The following is a 26,022-nucleotide window of genomic DNA, read 5'->3' on the forward strand; positions in this document are numbered from 1 at the left end:
GAAGACTTTCAGATAACCCAGCCATCTCTCCAAGATAATTTTCATTCCACTGTCTCTACCACGGTTTTGTTTTCCGATCTGATTATTTAACAGAAAAAACAAATCCAAAACACAGGGAAGTTAAGGTTATTGATACAGAAGATCACTCAGCAGAGCTAGTCCTAAAATTCCAGATGAAAAAAATGAGATGGGAAGTATAGTGGCTAAGAACTTAGTCTTTAATGTTAAAAAGACCCAGGTTGGACTACGTTGTTGTTTGCTATCGAGTTGATTTTGCCTCACAGTGACCTTTTACGACAAAGTAGAATTGCCCCATAGGGTTTCCTAGGCTGTAATCTTTTTTATTTATTTTTATCGTGCTTAAGTGAAAGCTTACAGGTCAAGTTAGTTTCTCATACAAAAATCCTTACACACATTGTTATGTGACCCTAGTTGCTCTCCCTATAATGTGACAGCATACTCTTCCCTTTCACCCGAGATTTTCCCATGTCCATTCAGCCATCTCCTATCCCCTTCTGCCTTCTCATCTCGCCCCTGGACAGGAGCTGCACATTTAGTCTCATGTATCTACTCAAGTTAAGAAGCACTCTCTTCACAAGTATCATTTTATATCTTATAACCTAGTCTAATCTTTGTCTCAAGAGTTGGCTTTGGGAATGGTCTCAGTTCTGGGCTAACACGGAGTCTGGGGGCCGTGTCTTCTGGGGTCCCTCCAGCCTCAGTCAGATCATCAAGTCTGTTTTTTTTTTTTACTAGAATTTGAATTCTGCACCCCACCCTTCTCTTGCTCCATCAGGGACTCTCTGCTCTGTTCCCTGTCAGGGAGGTCATTGGTGGTAGCTGGGCACCATGTAGGTCTTCTGGTCCCAGGCTGATGGAGTCTCTGGTTTACATGGCCCTTTCTGTCTCTTGGGCTAATATTTTCCTTGAGTCTTCAATGTTTTTCATTCTCCTTTGCTCCAGGTAGGTTGGAACCAATTGATTCATCTTAAATGGTTACTTGCTAGCTTTTAGGACCCCAGACACCACTCACCAAAATGTGATGCAGAGCATTTTCTTAATAAACTTAGTTATGCCAATTGACCCAGATGTCCCCTGAAACCATAGTCCCCAGACCCCCACCCCTGATATTCTGTTCCTTGAAGTGTTTGGTTGTATTCAGGAAACTTCTTGGCTTTTGATTTAGTCCAGTTGTGCTGACTTCCCCTGTATTGTGTGTTGTCCTTCCCTTCATCTAAGATCTTAGGCTGTAATCTTTATGGGAGAAGATTGCCAGGTCTTTTCTTCAATGGAGTACCAGAGGGTTCAAACTGCTAACCTTTTGGTGAGAAGCTGAGCTTAACCACTAGGAAATCAGGGCTCCTTAGGTTAGAATATGCACCCTCTTATTGGTGAGGTGTCCTCAGGTAATATACATAATTTTTCAAAGCCTCATCTTCTGAACAATGCTGATTTCCTAAGGCTGTTGTGAAATAATATTTGCAGATAGTTTAGTTCAATGCTTAGTATATAGTGAACGATCAATAAATTTTGCACTTATTATGTATATGTATTTATATATGTGTATATCTGTGTATCTATATACACTTACATTTATTAGGCAATAATGTCATAAGATAAAGGAGGTACAAATAAAGACCAATGGGATTTCATATGAAAGAGGGGGTAGACATAGAAGAAAAGGCCTGAATGGTAATTTCGTGGTGGGTAAATATATTTACAAAATAGCTGTGGCTAAGGGGACCAAACATCCATGTGTACCTGGACAGACCCGATTAATACATCTTGTCATGCTTTAGTTATTTATAACTGTGTTTAACTCTCAAATTATCAGTGTTTGCACAATGAATTATGTGGCGTAGTGGTTAAGTGCTACGGCTGCTAACCAAAAGGTCAGCAGTTCGAATCCACCAGATGCTCCATGGAAACTCTATGGGGCAGTTCTACTCCTTCTTATAGGGTCACTATGAGTCAGAATAGACTGGATGGCAATTTTTTTTTTTTTAATATAGCTATGGGTGGTGTGTAAATAGTTAGTGCTCAGCTGCTAACAGAAAAGTTGTGTGTTCAAGTCCACCCAGAGATATCTCAGAAAAAAAGTCTGGCAATCAGTGTCTAAAAAATCAGCTATTGAAACCTTATAGGATACAGTTCTACTCTGGCCCACGTGGGGTCACCACAAGTCAGAATTTACTTGACTAGGAACTGGTTTTTGGTTTTAGAGCTATGACACGTGCTAATATGGAGAAACTTTCCCAATACCTTATAAACGTCATAAACTGAAAATGTGTATAAGCGCAGTTAGGGAGAGTTTCATGTTCAGTGCACAAAAATCCAGGTTGATCAGCATTTCAACTTTTATTTTACCAAAATAATCAAGCCATCTTGAATGCAAGTTTTTTTTTTTTTTTTTTTTTAAGCAATTTGCCTTAATGCACTGCATCCTTGCCACATACCTGATAAGAACGTAACTTGTAGGGCTAGAAGCAGAATGCCAAAAGATTTCTCACGTTTACATTTTTTGCTTACCTTTTTTCTTCTTGCCAGATTCTTCCACAAGAGTTCTTTTCTCAACCATCATCTAAAAAAACAAAGATAAAAGAGAACAAACAAAAAAATCACATAGTTACTCATAAACACAAAACCTTTTATATCAAAGATAAATTATAATAAAGAAAGCAAACATGCAAATTGTGTATCTTAAATAGATGAATATTTTGACAGTACTTGGCTTCAAAGTTTTGTGTAGTATTTTTATCACTGCAATTGCTAAAATATTAGCACTGAAAAAAAGCACTATCAGATAATGCTAATGTACAGAGGAATAACATTTTTAAAGTATTTTTTCTGGAAATAAAGATAGAGGTTCAGATCACATTATCAGTGATTGAAAGAGCTGGTAGGAATTTGCTTGGTGAATTATAAACACAAATTTTAATTATTATAATTTAAGAAAAATTTTAAAATTCAATACTATTTCAAAAGCTGTGTTAATCAGTGATGATGGCTTCTTGGAGAGTGACAATGATTATGAAATATTAATGCGATAACCCATAACTGCAAGTACAATTAAAATGATGCTCAGAATGAACACTGACAGATGTTGTTTTTGCCTTGTAGCATCTATTACCAATCTGTTTAAGCATACAATTTAGTAAACTTACAGGTCACAAGTAAACATTTTATTACATTTTTGGCTAACGTTAATATCCTAGATTATTGGAACATTTTAAATTACAGTATTATCATAGAAAAATACATTAACTTTGCCCTGACATTCTAAACCAATTCGTTGGGAAATATTACTTTAATTAAGAGTTTGTAATCAGGGATGGGTAATCAGTTATATTAGGAGATAAGTGATCTTTTTGTTGTTGTTATTTTGTTAATGCTATAATCCTCCTGGCTATCTGCCTTAGTTTCAAGTTTTGGATCTAAGCTCCTCTCATATCACAGATTGAATTTGTCTATTGTGATTGTTTTTTAACCAAACTGGAATTATTTGTTTATTCTATGCAACACCCTGCTATATAATTATTCTGGAAGGATCAAGGTCATAGCTCTATAAAAATCAAAAACCAAACCAGTTGCTGTAGATTTGATTCTGACTCACAGCAACCCCATATATTTCACAGTAGAACTGTGAAATATAGGTTTTCATGGCTGTGACCTTTTGGAAGCAAATCACCAGACCCTTCTTCCAAGGAGCATCTAGGTAGATTTGAACTGCCAACCTTTCAGTTAATAGCCCAGTACTTAACTTGTTGCGCCACCTATGGTCTGTCTCTAATCTCTACTGAGGCCTAGAAATATCTGAAATTGCAAACTGAATGATCAGAGTTGAAAACAATGGCTGTACTAGGCTTTCCAATATATCCCCACTTCTTTCTTTATATTACTCAGGGCATTAAATCTAAGCATACGAAATGGATTAAAGAAGGGTGGTTATATGGTACTAGCATGAGATAAGGCAAGGCTCCCCCTCTTTTATCTGACCAATCAGTCAAATAAATGCCATTCAAGAAAAATTAAATAGTTTTAAAAGATGTAAGGCTTTTCCAGTATGCTCAATTATTTCAACTATTTTATAGTAGCAAAAGTTAATTTTAAGATATTTGACATAATAACTAAAATGTGTATTATCAGTCATCATAGCTCTTTGTGCGTGTGTATCAGAGAAATTAGCAACAGAAAATGTAGAAATTTATTATTTCTATCATGTAAAGTTTCGGAATCCTAGAAGCTTAGCAGCTGTGAGATTTTTTTGTTTGTGGGTGAGAGAAAGCCTTTCTGTCTGAGGGCTTTGCACAAACTTGAATACATAGATGACTAAGAAGATAGACAATTGGAGGGAACAGGTGATGAGATACATTTATTTGTGTAAGTTAGTAGAGGAATTTGTTTGTGGTAGGGATCTAACTGAGAAAGGGAAAAGACTGGAGGGTGTGGAAGGGAAAGAATCCAGGAAGAAGGGAAAAAGGGAAAGAAAAAAAGAATTTGCAATAGGGTGAAAAGATATATATTTTTTTAACTATGAATTTCATTTTCTTTAATAGCCATATGGCTATTTAGACTTCTATTTTTTCTTCAGTCATTTTGGTAGACGTGTTTTTCAATGAATTTGAAAATTAAGGAACTAAAGCTATTAGTATAGTGATCATTCTACATTTTATTTTCACCTTTGATTTTGTTTTCTTCTTATTGAGATGTCTGATCACTGAGCTTATATTTGGTCCACCTTTTTTACTCTCTGAACATCTTACACTCCTCCACTTTAGGATTCAACACAATTGTGATTAGCTAATATATTTCAGTAAGTTTCCTTTTTTGGATGGTAAACTCCATGAGGAAATGCTTAATGTCAAATAAATGTGTCTCCCCTACCTCAAACATGTCCTTTCCAATGTTTACCATCTTAAAAAATGGTACCATCAACCGGGCTGGAGAAAAACACAGAAACCTACATCTTTCTCTCTCTCACTTTCCATACATAATTCATCAGGAAACTTTGTCGATTTTAATTCCTAAATATTTCTAGAATCTAACTACTAAAAAAAAAAAAAAAAATTTTTTTTTTTTTAGAATCTAACTACTATTCCTTAATTCATCACAGCACCACTATCTCTTTGACTTCTAACTAATCTCTTTGTATCTGCACCCCAGATCTCTGCCAACCATTTTCTATAACTGCAGCAAAATTGTATGTTGTTATTAGATGCTGCTGAGTCAACTCTGACTTATAGTGACCATATTTATAAAAGAACATTGCCCAGTCCTGTACCATCTTCACAATTGTTGCTATGTTTGGGACCATTGATGCAGTCGCTGTGTCAATCCATTTCATTGAGGATCTCCCTCTTTTCTCTGTTGGTATATTTTATCAAACATGATGTCTTTCTCCAGTGATGAGTCCCTCTTGATGATATGTCCAAAGTAAGGGAGATGAAGACTCACTATCATCTCTTATAAGGAACATTCTGGCTGCACTTCGTCCAAAACAGATTTGTTGATTCTTTTAACAGTCCATAGTATATTCAATATTCTTCACGAACACCACAATTCAAATGTGTCAATTCTTCTTCCCTCTTCCTTTTTCATTGTCTAACTTTCGTACGTATATGTGGCAACTGAAAATACCATGACTTGGGTCACGCGCACCTTAGTCATTAAAATGGCATCTTTGCTTTTTAACACTTGAAAGAAATCTTTTGGAGCAGATTTGCCCAACGCAATATGTCATTTGATTTCTTAACTGTTGCTTCAGTGGGCAGTGATTGTTGATCCAAGAAAAATGAGGTTCTTGACAACTTTAACTTTCCCATTTATCATGATATTGTTTATTAGTCCAGTTCTAAAGATTTTTATTTTCTTTATGTTCTTTAGGTTCAGGCATAATCCATACCATCGTTTTTTACCTTCATTAATAATTCCTTCAAGTTGTCTTCATGACTTCAAAAATCACAGCAACATACAAGCCACCACAGTATGACAAACTAACAGCTGGGTAGTAAAAAAAAAAAAAAAAAATTTTTTTTTTTTTTTTTTTTTTTTGTAGGCAACCAAAATAACTTTTTCAAAATGCAACTTTACGGATCTTCCCTTCCTTTACTGAAGGCTGGATCCGAGCTCCCTCTTCAATCTGACTTCACACCCTGCTTTCCCTCAACTTGTACTACAGCCACATGAATAATTTTTATTCCCTAATCCTTTTTTTTTTTTTTTTTTTAATCCTTACGATTGTCATGATATATCAAGACATCAAGCTTGTACCTTTACTGGAAGTTCTGCTCCCCACCTACTTCACCTTTTTTTCTTATGTGTTACTCACCCATCAGATCTCAGCTCCAGTGGCACTTCCACAGGAAAGATTTTATTGACCTCCTGTTCTAGGTCAGTCCTGCATCTTAAAGATTTCCTAGTACCGTGTGTACATCTTCTTTGCACCATTTGTTAGAGTTAGATCTCAACATCTGTTTGTGCAATTATTTGACTAATATCTGTCTTCCCCAGTGGATAAGACTACCAGAGAGCAGGGACATTATTGGCTTTTGTAGCTAGTACAGTGCTTGGCATGTAGTGGATACTCAGTAAACACTGAATGAATGCACCTAGGTCTAAATGTTTTATATGGAAGGGAGAGTTTAGGTCAAAATATCTGCATAGTGAAAGCAGGATATTTGTATCTTTGAAGTCTGGAGGTGAAGTGACGGGGAAATAATGTATAGCTCAGTATAAAATTCTAAAGTTGCTTTTATAGGCAAAAACAGAAAAGTGACAGGCATGTAGAACAAGAAATAACTATGACTACCTAAGAATGCTAGCCATCAGAATAGTTCACATTACTTTCTGGGGTAGAATCTCTTTTTTTTTTTCCTTTATATTTTGCTAAAAAAAAAAAAAGTCTTTTTTAATTTTTTTTATTTTGCTCACCACAGCAGGCTTATCAGAGCTTCCATTAATCTTTTACAATGTGGCTGAGTCATGACATGTTCTCCAAATCCACCCCAAACCCCATGTGGTCTTAATATTGCCAACGATCTTTGAGTCCAACACTTTACAAGAGTGTTTTAAATCTGTTTGTGCATTATGGTTACCATGGTTAAGAAATATTTCCTGAGAATGGTCTTTTAAAGTAGTTATTAAAATCAGGCAAACAGCTGTGTCAGCATTGATAAGACTGAGAAAGTAGATAATATACAGATTTCGTTCCCAATGGCTGCTACAACGGTTTCAGGTCTTGAATATAACATTTTCAGAAAGATGATTTAAAATACCCTACAAATCAGTCTATAAGTGCATGCTAGCAGTCCTGTTCTTTACAAGAAAAGAAAGCATACCAAAACAAACAAACAAATCTAAATTGTGTTCCAGTATAATAAAAAATTTTGGATAGATAAAAAGAAAGTTCAAGGGACAAAAGGGAGGGAGTAATATCGTAGAAGGGAGGAAATTAAGAGACTAAGGACAGGAAACTAAAATTAGAGGAAACTAAGAGATAAAACAAAGGAAAGAGGAAATATTCTAGTCATTAAGAGATTTTATGTCAAAATTTTAAAAATAAATATGTGATCACATCCCACCAGTGAAAGAATAAAATTATATTGTCAAGTCCTAAATTACTCTCTGATGAACTCAGTCCTACCCTTATCTCAGTGGGGCCCTGGTGGCAAGCAGTGGTTAAGAGCTAAGGCAACTAACCAAAAAGATCAGCAGTTTGAATCCTCCAGCTGCTCCTTAGAAACTCTATGGGGCAGTTCTACTCTGTCATATGGGGTCACTATGAGTCGGAATTGACTCAATGGCAAAGGGTTTGTTTTTATTGGTTTAAGATATCTAACGCAGGGAATCATTTGAATGTTTACAAAAAAAATTATATATGCCATCATATTTTATTTTATAAATATACTTGAACTATAGCCCTTAGATTAGATCTAAGAGATTTAGCACCTTCATACATACTTAACTAAAGCAAATGAATAAATAAAATAAAAATATTCAGATATAGCAATGGATCATATATTATAAAATAAGATACATATATTAAAAACATTTAACATATTTTTTAAATTAAAAAAACTAGTTTCTTTGATGAATTTTCTGGCTCTTTCTGCTATGAAAATACTTCCTATAAAATTACCTTTAAGTAATATCTACGGACAATGTGTTATTATTTTTCCTCATTGAGTATTTTGGCAATTATCCTTGTGAAAGTGATGAGACAAAGGCAGGAAGAACAAGAGAATTAAGATTTTAGTGTGTATTGACTATAAAAGGTACTATGATATATGGAGAGTTTGCTTTAAAATAGCCTTATTATTTAGTAGGAGAAATTGTTATTTTATTTTATTCACTAGCAAAGAATATTGTACAGCTTTATTGTGTATCTACTATACTGAACAACCCAATACCTGGCTCTAAATAAATGTTTATTGACGATGGGTATAACACAATTAGGCGTGGTAAGTGGACCCTAATTCTACATATTCCTTGTAGTCTTTACAACAGGTGTTTGAGTATAGTGATCTTAAAATAAATGTTTTTTGAGCTGAATTGAAAGCCCTAATTCAAAAAATATGGTTGGTACTAATTCAGGTGTACTCATCTGAGTAAAATTTCAGAATCACATTTTGATCAGACTTGATAAGGAGAAAAACTCTTTTAGACATTAATAATGATGTTTTCTCCAAAATAGGATTTTTAGCTACCTGAGAAATGGCTCGTAGATCAAAATAAGTAGTGCCATAACTGCCAATGTTCTGTCTTCAATTTTATCAACCAGAATTCAGGTCTTTCAAAGTTTTATGTCTGTTCATGTGTTTGTATGTCTTAGCTCAACCATAACTTCTTTAGGGAAGCTTTTTTTGATTCATCACACTACATATATTTCCCTTTTTCATGAGCCACTAAGAAGTTTTATCATCACAATACTTAGTGTACTCATGTTTAATTTAATTTTTGCAATCATTTTTTTTTTACTTACAATCTCAACTATAGCATCCCTGAGAGCTGGTACTATATCTCTTCAGTGTGAATGTGTGTATGTGTATATGTGCATGCAAATACACCCTGAGACTTCTTTTTGACTAATGTCAAAGGCTTTTAACAAAATGGAAAATTTTTATTATTTGCATCCAGCTATAAACCTCTTTCAATAATATAAACTATCAGGCTCAGAGTATCTGATTAGAACCAGAACTTGAGAATTCGAAGAACAGGTCATATTGAGAAGACCAGATCTGGTAGTACTGGCAGACATTTAGAGTCCGATGAAATTTGGTTGAAAGAAACTATCTAAAAGAATGAAGACGCACCTGAAAATAAGAGTTTGTGAATGTGAGGAAAACATAAATACTCTGACCCAAGTACCGAATCCACTCCTAAGATGCAGAGTATCTTTTCTAGCAGTGATGGGTGCAGTACAGTTATCCACACTAGTCCAAAAAGCAGTTAGAGCCAAAATTCTGGGAAAGATCTTTAGTGTAAGAAATGCCGAAGAAAGTATATAGTAAAAGGAAGTATGGGAATGTTATTGGCCTGAGACACACAACCCCCTGTGGGGACTTGGTGATGGTTGAAGTACCCATAAACGTCTGAATAAAAAAGTTACCTATTAAGGAATAGGATACCACAGTCAAAGAGAAATTGCAGCGCACATTTAACACTGACAACAACTATTGAGCTAGAATTTGTTATAAATCTCTTGCCTGAAGATTTTTTGCTGTTGTTTGTTTGTTTGTTTTTATAATCAGAGTTTGGCCTAAATCTACAGATGGAAATTAAATGTAACTAGGATGCTGAAGAAATTAATGAGTTCAACAAACATTTATTAAATGCCTGTTAGGCACCAGTGGTTACACACTCAGCTGTTAACCAAAAGATGGGCATTTGGAATCCACCAGCTGCTCCTTAGAAACCCTGTGGGGCAGTTCTACTCTGCTGTGTAGGGTCACTATGAGTCAGAATTGACTCTGTGGCAATAGGTTTGGATTTTTTGGTACTACGTACCAGGCGCTAATATTTGCTGGAGAAAAAATGAGGAGCAAAACATGTACAGTCTCTGCACTCAAAGCATTTAAAATATAGTGGAGAAGATAGGCATGTAGTACGCAGTGTTATAAAAGTTTTAAATGGGTAAGAGTTATAAAATAGAATAAAATGCTAATAGATATAAAAGAGAATAAACTTATTCAGAAATGTTTTTTTGACTCCAACTCATAGTGACCCCATAAGACAGAGTAGAACTGCCTCCTAGGGTTTCCTAGGCTGTAATCTTCGGAAGCAGATCACCAGGTCTTTTCTCCCACGGAGCGGCTGGTGGGTTTGAACTGCTAACCTTTAAGTTAGCAGCCAGGCACTTAACCATTGCACCACTAGGGCTCCTTTTATTCAGACAAGAGGATTAAAAAGGCCTCTATGAGAAAATAAACTTGAAATTTAGACCTGAATGATAAGTGGGACTCTGACAGGTCAAGTGCTAGAGGAAGAACATTACAGGTAGAGAACAGCTGTGCAAAGTTTTTATGACAGGAAATTGCTTGATAAATTTGAGAAAGTTAACAAAGGCTTATGTACTTCAGAGTACAAAGAGAACGATGTGAGATAAAGCTGGAGAATAGAAGTCAAGTCACGCAGAGCCTTGTATGGCATGGCTTTGGGTGTGGTCTTTATTTCAAATAAATACATCTAAAATTAAAATATTGGGAACTTATTGATGCATTACACATAAGAAAATAAATTAATCATTTAAAATAACATTCTGGCTACAGAGTGAAAAATGAACTGCTGAGGTGTAAAAATGAGTGTGAGACAACAATTAGGTCATTTTCAAACATTTTGAGTTTGAAATAGTCAAGGTATCCGAGAGAAAATGACAAGTAGGAAGTTGGATATGTTGACCTTCAGCCTGGAGGACAGATCTGAAACATGATTTTGAGAGTTGTTAGCATAGATGAGAATTGAAACACTGCATATGGTTGAGAACACCTAGGAAGAAGGGAGAATGTAAAAAAAAAGCAACAAACATACTTGTAAAAACATGGCCTCTTCGATCAGAATATCTGGACTCATGTCCTGACCACCAACTGACTTATCTGTAAATCATACAAATATATAAATATTACTCCTAATCCTAATCCTATTACCACTGATATATATAACATATTAGAATTTACAGAGCTTGTTCTGTTTAACCCCACACAGTGCCACTCTGTGCCTGGGAGTGGGCCTTTTGGTATTTCCTGAATGAGCCCATGATCTCATTTGGTTATTTTATCAACATTTTAAGATTGGCATGGCGGTGTTGTCTTTTAAATGGCTTGTCCAGTTTTATATGTCTAATAAGTGGTGGGTCTGAGACTCAAACCTAGTTTATTTGACTCAAATTTATGTCATCTTTTCATTTTTCTCCCTCTTATGACTTCACACAAATCAAAACCAAAGCTATTGCTATTGAAACAATTCTGAGGTATGATTTTTATTCTTATTTGAGTAAAAAAGTAATATCACAAATTAGAGTATCTATAAGAATCTATAAGCCTCAGGATTGGAGGAAGATTCATTAACAACCTACGTTATGCAGATAACACAACCGTGCTTGCTGAAAGTGAAAAGGACTTGAAGCACTTACTGATGATTAAATATCACAGCCTTCAGTATGGATTGCACCTCAACATAAAGAAAACAAAAATCCTCATAACTGGACCAACGAGCAACATCATGATAAACGGAGAAAAGATAGAAGTTGTCAAGGATTTCATTTTACTTGGATCTACAATCAACACCCATGGAAGCAGCAGTCAAGAAATCAAAAGACATTGCATTGGGTAAATCTGCTGCAAAGGACCTCTTTAAAGTCTTGAAGATCAAAGATGTCACCTTGAAGACTAAGGTGCGCCTGACCCAAACCATGGTATTTTCAATCTCATCATATACATGTGAAAGCTGGACAGTGAATAAGGAAGACAGGAGAAGAATTGACGCCTTTGAATTGTGGTGTTGGTGAAGAATCTTGCGTATACCATGGACTGCCAAAAGAACGAACAAATCTGTGTTAGAAGAAGTACAACCAGAATGCTCCTTAGAAGCAAGGGTGGCGAGATTGCGTCTTACATACTTTGGACATGTTGTCAGGAGGGATCAGTCCCTGGGGAAGGACATCACGCTTGGTAAAGTACAGGGTCAGGGGAAGAGAGGGAGACCCTCGATGAGGTGGATTGACACAGTGGCTACAATAATGAGCTCAAGCATAATGATGATTGTAAGGATGGCGCAGGACTGGGCAGTGTTTCGCTCTGTTGTATAGGGTCGCTATGAGTCGGAACCAACTCAACGGCACCTAACAACAACAACATAAGAATGATTAATGTGGAGCAGATACTTTTTTCATTTTGGATGGCCTTTGTTCATATCCAGTTCTGTTTTTCTTTCATTTATTGAAGAAATATATACTGAGAATTGGCCACTGTTCTAGATAATGGACATATGGCAAAATTTTGAATTTATATAGTAGATACCCAAATTAAGAATAGTTTGCTTTTCTCTATACAATGCAGAGTGGCATCCACAATTTCCACTACTTGTCTAGAGACATTAATGATTATTTAAGGAAAAAATTAAGGGTAGTGATCTGGTATCTGTAATTTGTATTTATTTTTTAGGATATCACTTCCTCCTGGCCTTAAAATATTCAAAGTACATTTTAATGATCCATTCGGGTATGTCACTCAGCTTTAGACTGTTGGGTTTGCAGATTCTATTTCCTTGTTTATTCAGATAGGCAGTAGGAGGCCTGGATTTAACGCTCCTTAGAAACAGTTGTTCATTCAACATGTTCACCTCTTCAGAAGGAAAAATCAATTTTTATAGTTGTATACAAATGCCATGAAGACATCAGTACACTTTATTTTCAGGAATTGTTAAGAGTAAATAGAGTAAGTTGGTTTTATATTTCCTGTATTGATGTTTTAAATTATCAGAGGAGTAATGCTTGTAATGGATGAGTTCAGTCATGTGAGACCATGAAATCCAGGGAGTTTACTCCCTCGTTCAAAAACATTTGCATTTTTGGTACAAATGACTAACATATAAAAGTCACTGACTGACAACAGACAGAAAGATAATTGATATTTCTTTCTTCAACAAACTCATAACCTACTAGGATGTTAAGAAAACTATAATGAAAGGTCAAAAGGAAGTAATGGCAATAAACGAGGTATAACCCAGTGCTTTGGTGATTTAGAAAGGCCAGTGTGTACCAATGGATTCAAAGGTAATTTTGTATTATAGGTGGAATTTGAACTGGACTGTGATAGGTTAACCATGAACAGGCAGAGATCATAAAGGACATTAAAGTTGATAGAGAATACAACCAGATTTAGGGAAGCTTAAGTGAGAGAGGGAAAGCCTGATGGCATAATGGTTAAGTCCTATGGCTGCTAACCAAAAAGTCAGCAGTTCAAATCCAACAGGTGCTCACTGGGAACACTATGGGGCTGTTCTACTCTGTCCCACAGGGTCGCTATGAGTCAGAATCGACTCGACAGCAATGGGTTTAAAAGGAGGAGAGTGCCTGTATGCCTAGGATATAAAATAGTTTTAAAAATGTTTGTATGTATCGTGACAGTATCGGTAAAACAAGAAACTTTATCCTCAAGACGCCTGAGATGGAATTACAAATAATCCTTTCAAAAATCATAGCTAACAGTAGGTCTTAAATGAGTCTGAAACCTCCTCAGATCGTTTTTATTTCCCTGGGACCTGATGGCTCAGCCTAATCACAGGTGCTGATGGACTCTGAGACTGCAAGTTTCAGTGTTAGATTCTGATCCTGAAAGTAAAGATATAGACACATTTCCCCAAGACCTATCATTTCATGAAGAAATGACTAGGGAAACTTCTACTTAAATAAGGTACTCTGTCTCTAAAAATGTATTGCTTTAATACCACATTTCTTGAGAAAAGGGAGTCCGTATGATCTTCTACCAAGTCTGCTATGCAAATCTCCACCAATGGATAACTTTAAATGGAGTCATGAAATTTCTAAGTTAAAAATAAGAGCGTATCTCCTAAAAGCTATTTCGTACATTTCCTGTGTCCCGTAAATTGTGCCACTTTCCTTTCAGCTGACTATCTTTTATTGAAAAAAAAAAAAAAAGCCAGATCCGTTGTGTTGATTCTGACTCATAGTGACCTGATAGGACAGAGTAGAACTGCCCCATAGGGTTTCCAAGGAGTGCTTGATGGATTTTAACTGCAAACCATTTGTTTAGCAGCCGAACACTTAACCAACAAGCCACCAGGGTTTTTTAATTATAAAAATAGCAATCATCAAATAGGAACTTCTTTTTTCATTAGCAAATCTATAAACCTACCAATACCTGAATTCACTTTTTACCAGTTCTCATCTCTTACTGCATGCAGCAAAGCCTAATGCCCCCATTTGTGCTCTGTATCCCATTGCCTCTCATGTTCTGAAGAACTTCATTCGATTGTTATAACGTCTTTCTCCTCAGTCTTTAATTTATTCTTCTCTAATCAATCACTACTATCAACATTCAACCATTCTCTAATATTGTCAAAGGCAATGGGCACTTACTTTTCTCTTTATCCTTGCCGACCTCTCATCAGAACTCATCACAGTTGATTACTCCTTCCTTCAAACACTCCTCTCCCTTTGTTTCATGAGCTATACCCTGCTTCCTCTCCTCCCACTCCAAACCAATGTTCATTTTTTTCTCTCTGCTACACCTTTTTAGACTTCTTTACTAGCTCATTTTGTCTCAACCTTTCTGCTAATTTTACCTTGGGGCCCCAGGCCAAGGGGACAATACATATTTTTGCTATCATAATTTCCTTCCCTAATAACCAGCATGCTAAATGCCCTAAAGTTTTATTGAGGGTAGATAAGTGGGTCTACTTCCCAATTGAATCAAGACTAGAGTTCACATTGTTTTCTGAAAACTAGATAAATTCTTTCATTTTAGGGAATATTTTCTCAATTCAGGGCTTATCCATTTACTTTTTTGTTGCATAAATATTATTGAGCACCTACAATCTGTCAACCATTGTGATGAATCCTGAGGATAAAACAGTAAATGAGATAGACAAGTCCCTGAGTTCACAGAGCATGAGACACTAGAGGCTGGATGGGGGATTGGGAATGGTACCTAGAATCGTGAGCATTACCAAAAAAAAAAAAAATTACCAGCACGGATTAAGTGCAGAATTCTCATCAATTCATTTCATTGGGACTCTAAACTCCCGAGGATAACATGCTATTTTCACCTTAGAATATATGTAAAGAGCAGACCTACTCAGACCTGTACTTCAAGGAATTCTTGTAATAAAAAATTGATGGTGATAGGGGGAGGTGACTGTTTGTTTTAAGATTTACTCTCTTGGGCACCCTTGGGAAGATTTAAGACCCTATGGTTTAAAAGAAGTTCTGGGTTTGTTTTGTTTTTGTGGCAGCATGGTTGTCTGTTTCTACTTTTACCTTTTTGACTCTATGCTGAATAAAACTTTCTTTTTGCTTTAAAAAAAAAAAAAAAAAAGAAGTATCAGCAATGGAACAATTTCATTAAAAACTAGTTTTTAAAGCATAAAAATGCAGCAAATATCCAAATGCATTAATCATCTCCCCGCCCCCCCCCCCCCCCCCCACTTTCCTGCTAAGAATAGAGATAAGCCATTATGGAAATAGCTTCTGTAAAAAAAAAAAAAAAAAAACACTCCAGGACCCCAGTTACTGAGAGTCTATGGAGCCAGGTGCTGCAGGATTGTATGGGGAGGTAGGAAATTACCCAGCTCCTGAGAACTTAGGAAGAATGCTGTCCCTGTGCCCATCATTCTGGCTTGTGGCGTACATACAAATGGCATGACTTGTTCCAGATAAAAGATTGTATATTTAGAATACCACTGATTTTAATAAACTAAAATACCTACTACTATAAAATTTAAGAAGCTTTTCTTGTGTGAACCTAGCTAGGTCTCTTAAACTTTTTCACTGATTAAATATGACTAATAATGCCCATTCTGTCTAACTCAACAGATTGTTTTGAGGAAATTATGGGGTAAGAGTTGTAGTTTGAAGTTCTCAGTAAATTATAAGGTAGAATATATGACTTACAACTATGACCATTGCTATTTTCATAATCATATTAACAATCACATGGCATGCCTTCCAGATTAAAGGCTTATATTTATTCAAAACTGCCTTTATTTTAACTAATGCTTTCTTATTGTTTTTGTGTACTTGTAAACTGCCTTAAATTCTTTCTGTGATAAGACACCTTAAATCCTGAGAATTCAAGTAGGTCTGAACAGCTAATTAGAGACTGCATATACTGTGGAAGGAAACTTTGGTGGTGCAGTGGTTAAGAGCTGCGGCTACTAACCAAAAGGTCAGCAGTTTGAATCCACCACGCGCTCCTTGGGAACGCTACAGGCAGTTCTACTCTGTCCTATAGGGTCGCTATGTGTTGGAATCAACTCAACAGCAATGAGTTTGGTTTTTTGATATATAGTGGAAAGTGGAAATTATTTAATATACCTATTAGATTGAGTTTTTGACTAGAAACTGTCACTATACTTGAATTAGACAGCAACAGTCTAAATGACGATAAATCTCTTTAAAAGATATTTTTGTGAATTTGACAAATAGCAATTACTAAACATAACACCGACAGTGATAAATACTCCAATTTCAGCCTGTCAAAAACCGAGGACTGAAAGGAAACGCATGATAGGAAACATCTGCTCCACTCTCAGACCTGCTGAGAGATCCCAAGGATGCACCTTTTGACAATAAATAAATAATAAAACTTCAAAAAATTTTAAATCCAGTTTGTTTTTTTTTCCATATTACCTTGAACTGAAGAATAAATTTGTCATTTAAAAAAGTAAGGTAAATGTTCCCGGAAGTGAAAGTCCGCTAAAATGGCTTTGCATAATTTCATCTGCACATTTTAAGGAAAAGAGACCAATGATAAGATGAAATTAAAACTGTACTTTAAAGGCAATAAAATTTCCAAGGTGTATCTGATGAGTACCTGATATCTGACTAAATCAAAAACCTAAACCCGTTGCCTTCCAGTCGATCCTAACTTTTGGCAACCCAATATGTTGCAGAGTAGAAATGCTGCCCCGGGTTTCCTTGGCCTGTGAAATTGACTTGACAGCAACAAAAAACAACAATCTTTATGGAAGTAGACTGAGCACTGCTGGGCTGGTTTGATCCACCAACCTTTAGGTTAGTAGCCAATTGCAAACCTCTTGTACCGCCCAGGGACCTGATAATCTGACTACTTATCTTTAATGTTGTGTTAGATGCTGTTGAGTCGGTTTCAACTTATGGCCACCCCCATGGTGACAGTGTAGAACTGCTCAGTAGGGTTTTCTAGGCTCTCATTACCCCAATCTGGGCAGCTCTTTAGGTTGGGGTGGTTTGACTCTGCTATTATCGCTTTTCTGGTTTGTTATTTTGAGGCATAAAATTTACAGATTATCCATGATGCAGTGGATCATCTGTGGCTGTAATTGATTGCCAGGCTAATTTGTTGACTTTTTAAGAATATTATTTATCATCTCTCTCTCTTTTAAATATGTTACTTGCCCATAAACATTCGTGTAAATTAAGCACAAATAAAGGGGAAAAAATGAAAGAAATTTTGAGCACACAGTATCCAAAATGAGGGTATCCAAACCCAAAACCCACTGCTGTTGAGTCGATTCTGACTCATAGTGACCCTATAGGACAGAGTAGAACTGCCCTGTAGAGTTTCCAAGGAACGCCTGGTGGATTCGAACTGCCAACCTTTTTGGTTAACAGCCATAGCACTTAACTACTACACCACCAGGGTTTCTAAATGAGGGTATAGATATGTTTAAATAATGAAATAGTAGACTATAGAGTTTTTTTTTTTTTTCCAAATTGCCTAGTTTCTTAGTGTCTTAGTTATCTAGTGCTGCTGTAATAGAAATACCACAAGTGGATGGCTTTAACAAAGAGAAGTTTATTCTCTCATAGTCTAAAAAAACTAAAAATCCAAATTCAGGGTGTCAGCTTCAGGGGAAGGCTTCTCTCCCTGTCAGCTCCGGGGGAAGGTCCTTCTCATCAACCCTCCCCCTATCTAGGAGCTTCTCCATGCAGGAACCTCAGGTGCAAAGGATGCACTCTGCTCCCCGTGCTGCTTTCTTGGTGGTACGATGTCCCAATTCTCTGCTTGCTTCCCTTTCCTTTTATCTCTTGTAAGATACGTGGTGGTGCAGGTCACACCCCAGGGAAACTCCCTTTATATTGGATCAGGAATGTGACCTGAGCAAGGGTGTTACATCCTACTCTAATCCTCTTTAACATAATCTAATCTTGCCTCATTAACCACAGACAGAAATTAGGATTTATAACATACAGGAAAATTATACTAATCACAAAATAGACAACCACACAATACTGAGAATCATGGTCTAACCAAATTTATCCATATTTTGGGGGGACACAATTTAATACATGACACTTAGTGACCCAATTCTTAGCAAATTTGATGGGTGTTTCACCCCACCGGACCAACAACAGGAGTGGCTCTGAGGGGCACAGGTCAGATTCCAAAAAAAGAGGCAGGAAAAGCCAGGTTGATCAGATTTAGATTTTATTAGGGAACTCACAGACAGAGATCCACACAGGGCAGTGTGGGGTGTGGGTTTATATACCTAGCGCTTATTACATGCAAGGATACCTGTAGGGGACCCAGGGAAAAAACATGTCTAATCTATGATGAATGCAGTTGTTCTTGTACTAGTTAATGGGTTCCAATTGATGTTACCTTGGAGTCAGGTGTTTGGTGTGTTTTTTCCTGGCCCAGATCATTGTTCAGTAAGGTACTCTGGTTCTCTTCCAGAGTTCTTTGAAGGCAGAATTCTTCCTGAATTGTTCAGGGTCCCCTCAGAAGGGTTATAAACAGGGAGGGTGGTCACAATGCTAACACTTTGATGCATGTGCATAGAGAAATAAAAGGATGGGTATTTTAATGTTGGTAAAAAAAAAAAAAAAAAAAATTTTGTAGAGCAGTGTAGCCCTTGTAGAGCAGTGGTTAAGCACTAAGCTGCTAACCAAAGTGTCAGCAGTTCCAATCCACCAGGCACTGCTTGAAAACCCCATGGAGCAGTTTTATTTTGTCCTATAGGATTGCTATGAGTCGAAATCAACTTGACTGAAAGGGGTTTGATTTTTTTTCTTTGGTTTTTTAGGAGGAAAAACACAACATATTAAAAAAAAAATGCATAGTCCCTGTCTTAATTATCTTTTCAGGCTATCACAGAAATACTACAAGTATTTAATAAACTGAAATTTACTTTCTCACAGTCCAAATTCATGCTGCCAGCTCTCAGGGAAGGCTTTTTTCTCTTTGTGGGCTCTGGGGAAGGTCCTGGTCTCTTTTCAGCTTCTGTTCCTCATTTCCTTGGTGATCTCCATGTGGCTTGTCATCTATCTTCACCCATCTCTGCTTGATCTAATAATCTGCTCTTTTATATCTCAAAAAAGTTGATTTCAGACATATCCTACACTAGTACTGCCTCATTAACACAGCAAAGAAAACCCATTCTCAAATGTGATTATAACCACAAGTATGTTGTTTGACCTTGAGTTGATTCTGATTCATATCAGCCCTATAGGACAGATTGCTCCATAGGTGGCGTGACGGTTAAGCACTTGGCTGCTAATGTAAAGTTCAGGGATTTAAACCTACAAGTTGCTCTGAGGAAGAAAGATGTGGCACTCTGCTTCCATAAAGATTTATAGCCTTGGAAACCCTATGGGGCAGTTCTACTCTGTCCAGCATACAGGGTTGCTATGATCCAGAATTGACTCAATGACAGTGAATTTTTTTTTTTTTTTTTTTTACGGAAGCAGACTGCCACATCTTCCTTGGAGTAGCTGGTGGGTTCCCATCGCCAACCTTTAGGTTAGCAGCCAAGCACTTAACCACTTTACCAGCAGGGCTCCTATGCCACAGGTACAGGATTTGGAATTTAAAACACTTATTTTGGGGAACACAATTCAGTCCATAATGGTACCCTACCCTAGTGCCTAAACTCTGAGTCCTCAAGATCAAGGAATATGTTTAATTTACTGGTAACTTCTCAGAGTGTACTGCCCTACACATGTGGCAATCAGTAAATATTAGTGGAATTAATTACCTAAATAACTGAAACCTGTGTTAGTAGAGAAAAAAATCTTTACCTCAAACTCCTGACTGGTTCATTTCCTGGTTATTGTGAGGATTTCTTTTCTCTTTGAATCAATAGCTATTTTTTAAAAATCAGTCATGAAAGTTGTTGCTTGCAGGGTTTGTTTCCTAAAAGGCAATTAGCTATTCTAATTTAAAACATTAGCATGTTAATAAAAGGCATTTATTAAAGGTCCTTTGTCACCTGGGCCCTGAACTAAGTTGAAATGTCTCAGTCAGTTTCTTATAGTTAAAAATATTTCTAAAAACAATCTGTAAATAAATGAAACACTATAATTACTACCAGGGTCCCTCTGGTATAATCAGATAACAGTTAAATGAATAATGAAGTAAGAGCTGAGAACCACTTGATTTGCCCTTTTTTCCCCTTAACTAGTTTGCCTTTGTTGTTTACCACCATGGGAACTAAGCAGCAAGGAAGCTGAAATTTAAAACACAAGTAATTCTTGATTTACACACCCATTAAAAGTCCTACCATTAATAACTCTTAATGTATATTCATTAATTCATTTACTCATCATAGTTCATTTGACAAAACTAATTGAGGTTTTTATTCAACAAACACCTTAATATCTTTCTAATGACTCTCTTCCCAGCTCTTCTTAGGATAGCTCAACTTGGTTTATAGTCATTATACCAAATCTATTCCACTGAGTCAATAGTCATTATGATCACAGCCTAAATGAATACAAAAGGAACAGCACAGGGAATTTTCTAGATAAAGATATGGACTTTGAAGTTTTTTAATGGAGGGGAAAGGACAGAGATAGAGGAAAATGTTGGGAGTAAGTTTCAAGGCAAATCAATTATCCAGAGAGAGTGATGTTTTGATCTGCAATATATGGGACCTGATAGGTGAGGGAGAGCCTTGAATACATTAGATAGCACTGTCTCATAGAAGTATAATCCAAGCCATCTAGAAAAATTTAGACATTTCAGTAGTTACATTAAAAAAGTAAAATGAAGCACTTGAACTTAATTTTAATATTTAACTGAATATATCTAAAATAGTATCATTTCCAAATGAAATTAATACAAAAATTATTACTGAGATATTTTACTTTTTTCATACTAAATTTTTGAAATCTGGTGTGTCTCTTTCACTTACAAAGAAAAAAAAATTTTTTTTTCAGACACAAAATTTTTATCAGAAATGCACATTGCATATTCAGTTGTCATAAAATTTACAGTTGAAGAAGTAGATTTACATACCCAAGTTGTTCCAAACATATTTAACAATTTTCCAATACTTAAAATTAGGATTATTGGATTTATTTTGGTTACTAGTTACATAACCAACAACTAAAATACATCCGATAACTAAAGTTAAAATTTCAATTCTCTGTTGCACTAACCACATTCCAACTGGTCAATAGCCACATGTGGCTAATGTGGTTTCCATTACGTTAGACTGAGAAGTTTGAACTAACAAAGACAGCCTTGGAAAGACAAGTATGATGAAATGCCAGGCAGATAGAGAGAAGGGCAGGGTGTATACACTTTACAAACTAGATAATCAGACCTTGAGTAATCCAGCATTAAGCCTACTAAAATCCACTTGCTCAATACTCAACATTTGCCAGCTACGCTATTTCTCATTTCCAAAGTGGAGTGTGATTAAAGCAAATCTTCAAATCTTTTTAAAAATCCTAGTTCAAGAGCACAGAGAAATCTAAGCCTAATCTTAGAAATTATCTAGGTCAATTCGTTTTGTGATGACGAATCATGTCCAAGAAATACTATCCACTTATCCAAGATCTCAGTCAGTTAAGATAAGGACAGGTCTAGAAAGTAGAAAAATGATATGAATTTTTCTATTGTATCAAATATGACTCTAATATAAAGTATTAATACTGAATTAATAACCTGCAAGTGCAATTTTAATCCATATACTTCAGGCATAACCCAGTTTTTTAAACTACTGAACTACTATGTACATTAGTAGTTGACTGGGTTTTTCTTACGTAGCGACAACCCTACTGGGTAAAAGAATTAAAAATAAGATTTAAATTTAAATGAGAAAAAGGAAATCTAAACTCTTTAATAAAATCACATTGAAAATATATGATTGAGAGTTAACACTTTGGTTTTGAACCTAACAAATCATATCAATTATAAGCTAGAAATCTCTTAATAAAGAATTCCTTATCTGATAAACTTGCAAATCCACTGTCATTTCCCAAACCAAGTTAAACTAGAAATATAAATCAAAATTTGCCTGTTTGACTTTGCAGGTGGACTCTAGTCCCAGTGGGTTGATAGCATACGTGACACACTTGTAATTATTCACAAATTACTTCCACACCTAGAATTTATTAGAATGAAACATTGCAGCTTCTTTTTTTTTTCTTTTGAGAATAATCACAGGTATGTCTTTAATCTGTGCCAAACTGAACATGTTCATACACTTCCATCATTGCTCACCGTTGAATATACCTTATGCTGTTTAAATGGTCTACACAAAGTGAATGAATAAAGGTTCTATAAGCTTAAGCTTAGAATTATATTGTAAATAAATCTGTCAACAGCTGCATATATTGAGCACTTCTGGTTGCATAGACAAGACTCTTGGAAATAAAGTGATACGAACAGACAAACATTTCAAGGAGTTTATAATCTAACAGGCTCTTTTAGCCAAAAGGTTTATAGAGAGAGTAAACAAAAATCAAGTGACTAGTTCTTTTTCCTTTGAGTATCCATAATAATAATGACTCATTGTGACCCTTTCAACAATTAATCCACTGGGAGTCTGTTTGTTTTAGTTTTATCAATGGAATTATTTTTCTTCTTCAAGTTATTGCTGTTGTTAATTTGCATTTATTCTGCTTTTATTTTGGAAGCTTTGCTCTTAGGTTGTATGAATGCCTAAATGCTTGCTAGGCTGTCCTATAAGAAAGAAAAGAAGAAAGAAATGCCTGCTTAAATATAATTTTCTAAAATAATTAGTCATAATCAGATGCCTCTTTGAGTTTTACATTGTTAGTTTAGACTAAGAAAAGACTTCAAAAGTAGAATAAATCACTTAAATAAAGGTTCAATCAAAATGTGTGGTTATTACCAAAGACACAAGGGAAAGATTAGTCCAAAGGACTAATGGACCACAACTACCATAGCCTCCACCAGACTGAGTCCAGCACAACTAGACGGTGCCCTGCTACCACAACCCACTGCTCTAACAGGGATCACAGTAGAGGGTCCTGGACAAAGCTGGAGAAAAGTGTAGAACAAAATTCTCACAAAAAAGACCAGACTTACTGGTCTGACAGAGACTGGAGAAACCCCCAGAGCATGGCCTCTGGACATCCTTTTAACACAGTACCGAAGTGACTCCCGAGGTTCACCCTTCCGCTAGAGGTTAGACAGGCTCATAGAACAAAATGAGACTAAAGGAGCATACCAGCCCAGTGCCAGGGAAGAGAAGGCAGGAGGGGACAGAAACCCAAGGTCGAGAAGGGGAGAATGTTGACACCTTGTGGGGTTGGCAAGCGATGTCACAGAACAATATGTGTGTTAACTGTTTAATGAGAAACTGATTTGCTCCATAAACCTTCACCTAAAGCACAATAAAAAAGAAAAAAAGAGTGAGGTTATTGACTGAAGATAATATTTCCCAAATTTAGTTTATTTTCTTTTTGTCATGAATTAGGAAATACTGTGATAAAATTAGATTTACTTTCTTTTTTAAAATCTCAACAATTTCATGGTGTAATTACTGGAGGCTGAGAGATTTATATGAGGTGTACAAATTTAAGAATAACTAGGTTTTCAATTTTTGTTATCTGAATATAGTTAGACAAAGAGAGAAGATGACCTAGTTACTGTAGCATGTACAAGAGTAAGTGAGTTGGGTAGAGATTTTGTATCTTTCTGAGCATATAACAATTTGAAAAATAAATTAAAAAATAGTTTTATTTGTAATAACTCCCAACTGTAAAAAAAAAAAAAAAAAAAGAACAACAAAAGTGTCTGTCTTCAGTTGAATAGATATATAACATGTGATCCAAGGAGTGGAATACTACTCAGCAAGAAAAAGGAATGCACCCAATAATATGGCTGAATGTCAAGATCTGCATCATAACCCCTAGATCTTACTCATATGAGCCAATAAATCCTTCCTTTTTTATGCCTACATAATTTTGTGCTAAGTGTTCTTTTACTTGCTACAGAGAATCCTAGCTGAAACAGAAATATTGGCTTCCAGTACATTCTAATAAAGATAAATAAAATTGAATACATATGTACACTAAAACTGGACATAAAATAAGTTTAAAATTTAACATTTTCAGTGAATATGGTGTCATGTAGCAGCTTATCATTTACTAATAGGAAACTTTGGCCAAAATCAATAGTTATCTAGAGAGTTTAACTATTTTTGGAGATTGTTTATTCTTTAGCAGGTTCTAATCAATTTAGTGGGACCTTGGTGGTGCAACGAGTCAGCACTAGTCTGCTAACCATAAGGCTATGGTTTGAACCCATTTAGGGACTCCTTGGGAGAAAGACTTGGCAACCTGCTTTCATAAGGATTACAGACTAGAAAACCCTATGGGGCAGTTTTACTCAGTTACATGAACTCACTGTGATTTGAACATCAACTTGAGGCCATCTAACAACAGTAGCCAATATTTACTGCTGACTTTTATGAAGAGCTAACGACCTGAATCTCCCTTTTCTCAGGGCATGTAAGGAGGTTTGTAGGTTCACTGACTGGTCTGAGTATATAGTGCTGCCCGACTGACAGCAGTTTTCAGTGTTTTCTTGCTGTAGGGAAAACAGAACACCTCAAAGCCCAAATGCTACCTCTTCCGGGAAGCCTTTACTGTTTTTTCTCTCCCTAACCTCGCAAGATAATTTAATTGCTTCTGATAGTGAGGTTATTTTTCCTTACTTCTCCCCAGACTCCTTTTTTTTTTTTCTAAAACTTCAGCTGATTACTATTATAAGGATCAATTTAAATGTATACTTGGAGATAATAAACCATTTCTTTCCTGATTCTTACTTATTATCTCTCATAAAGTGAAAACTCTGAGAGAATGAGACCCAATTATCAACATATACGCAATGCAATAAGTATTTTTGAACTTCTGATAATGACAGGTATGTATATGTTGGAAATTGATAACCAAGTTATCGTCCATAATTATATGTCATGGGAAACTTCTGAAAGAACACATCCTATAAATCACTTTCCATTTTACATATCAAAGTCATTCGACTGAGCTGAATTATCAATGCTTGTCTTCATATTCTCACACACACCAAGTTACCAACTGATGAAATAGATTATTCCTACAGAGAATTTCCTCTTCTAATATGCCTCTTCACTCATTTCTGCTTCATCTGCAACCAGGTCATTATCTTGTCTGGTATTTCCCTTAGCTTTGTGACCATCACTTTTGTAGTATACAACATGCAACACTTTTGAACTTCCTTTTACAATTCTCTTCACTGACAGTCTCCTGATTACTCTCTGAATCCTATTGTTCTCCTCAAGAGAGAAAATGCCTTTGGCCCCTACTTGTATAAAAAGTAGTCAGTGGAAAATCTCTTATCAGGTCCCGCAATTTCTGCCAAGGAGAAAATTCGGTGACTTCTGGGATACATGTGGATGCTTAGTTCCTCCTTGAAACTATGCACTAAGATCAATTCTGGGACTCGTTGCACGTTCAGCTTATGTCAGTCTGTCATTTGCCTGACTGAAATATGTCAAGCTGTACTGAGCCCAGAATTCTCAGAGGCATTCACAGGGCAATCTTAGCATGTGTCCAGAGGCTAAGAG

The 26,022-nt window shown here is 36.0% G+C and overlaps 1 long non-coding RNA gene across 5 annotated transcripts in view; it reads right to left on the reverse strand.

Moving 5' to 3' along the window:
* LOC126075847 (uncharacterized) overlaps nucleotides 1-26,022 on the reverse strand; it is a 399,778-nt gene that overhangs the window by 129,824 nt on the left and 243,932 nt on the right. For 3 of the 5 annotated variants that reach the window (XR_007517300.1, XR_007517297.1, XR_007517298.1), the window contains exon 3: nucleotides 2,530-2,581. This is a non-coding gene — a long non-coding RNA (uncharacterized LOC126075847). Of the gene's footprint in view, nucleotides 1-2,529; nucleotides 2,582-11,025; nucleotides 11,091-26,022 lie in introns of all 5 variants that reach the window. The other 2 variants (XR_007517299.1, XR_007517301.1) reach the window with 1 other exon arrangement.

This window comes from Elephas maximus, chromosome 4 (genome assembly GCF_024166365.1).
Source record: "Elephas maximus indicus isolate mEleMax1 chromosome 4, mEleMax1 primary haplotype, whole genome shotgun sequence".
Lineage (NCBI taxonomy): Eukaryota > Metazoa > Chordata > Mammalia > Proboscidea > Elephantidae > Elephas > Elephas maximus.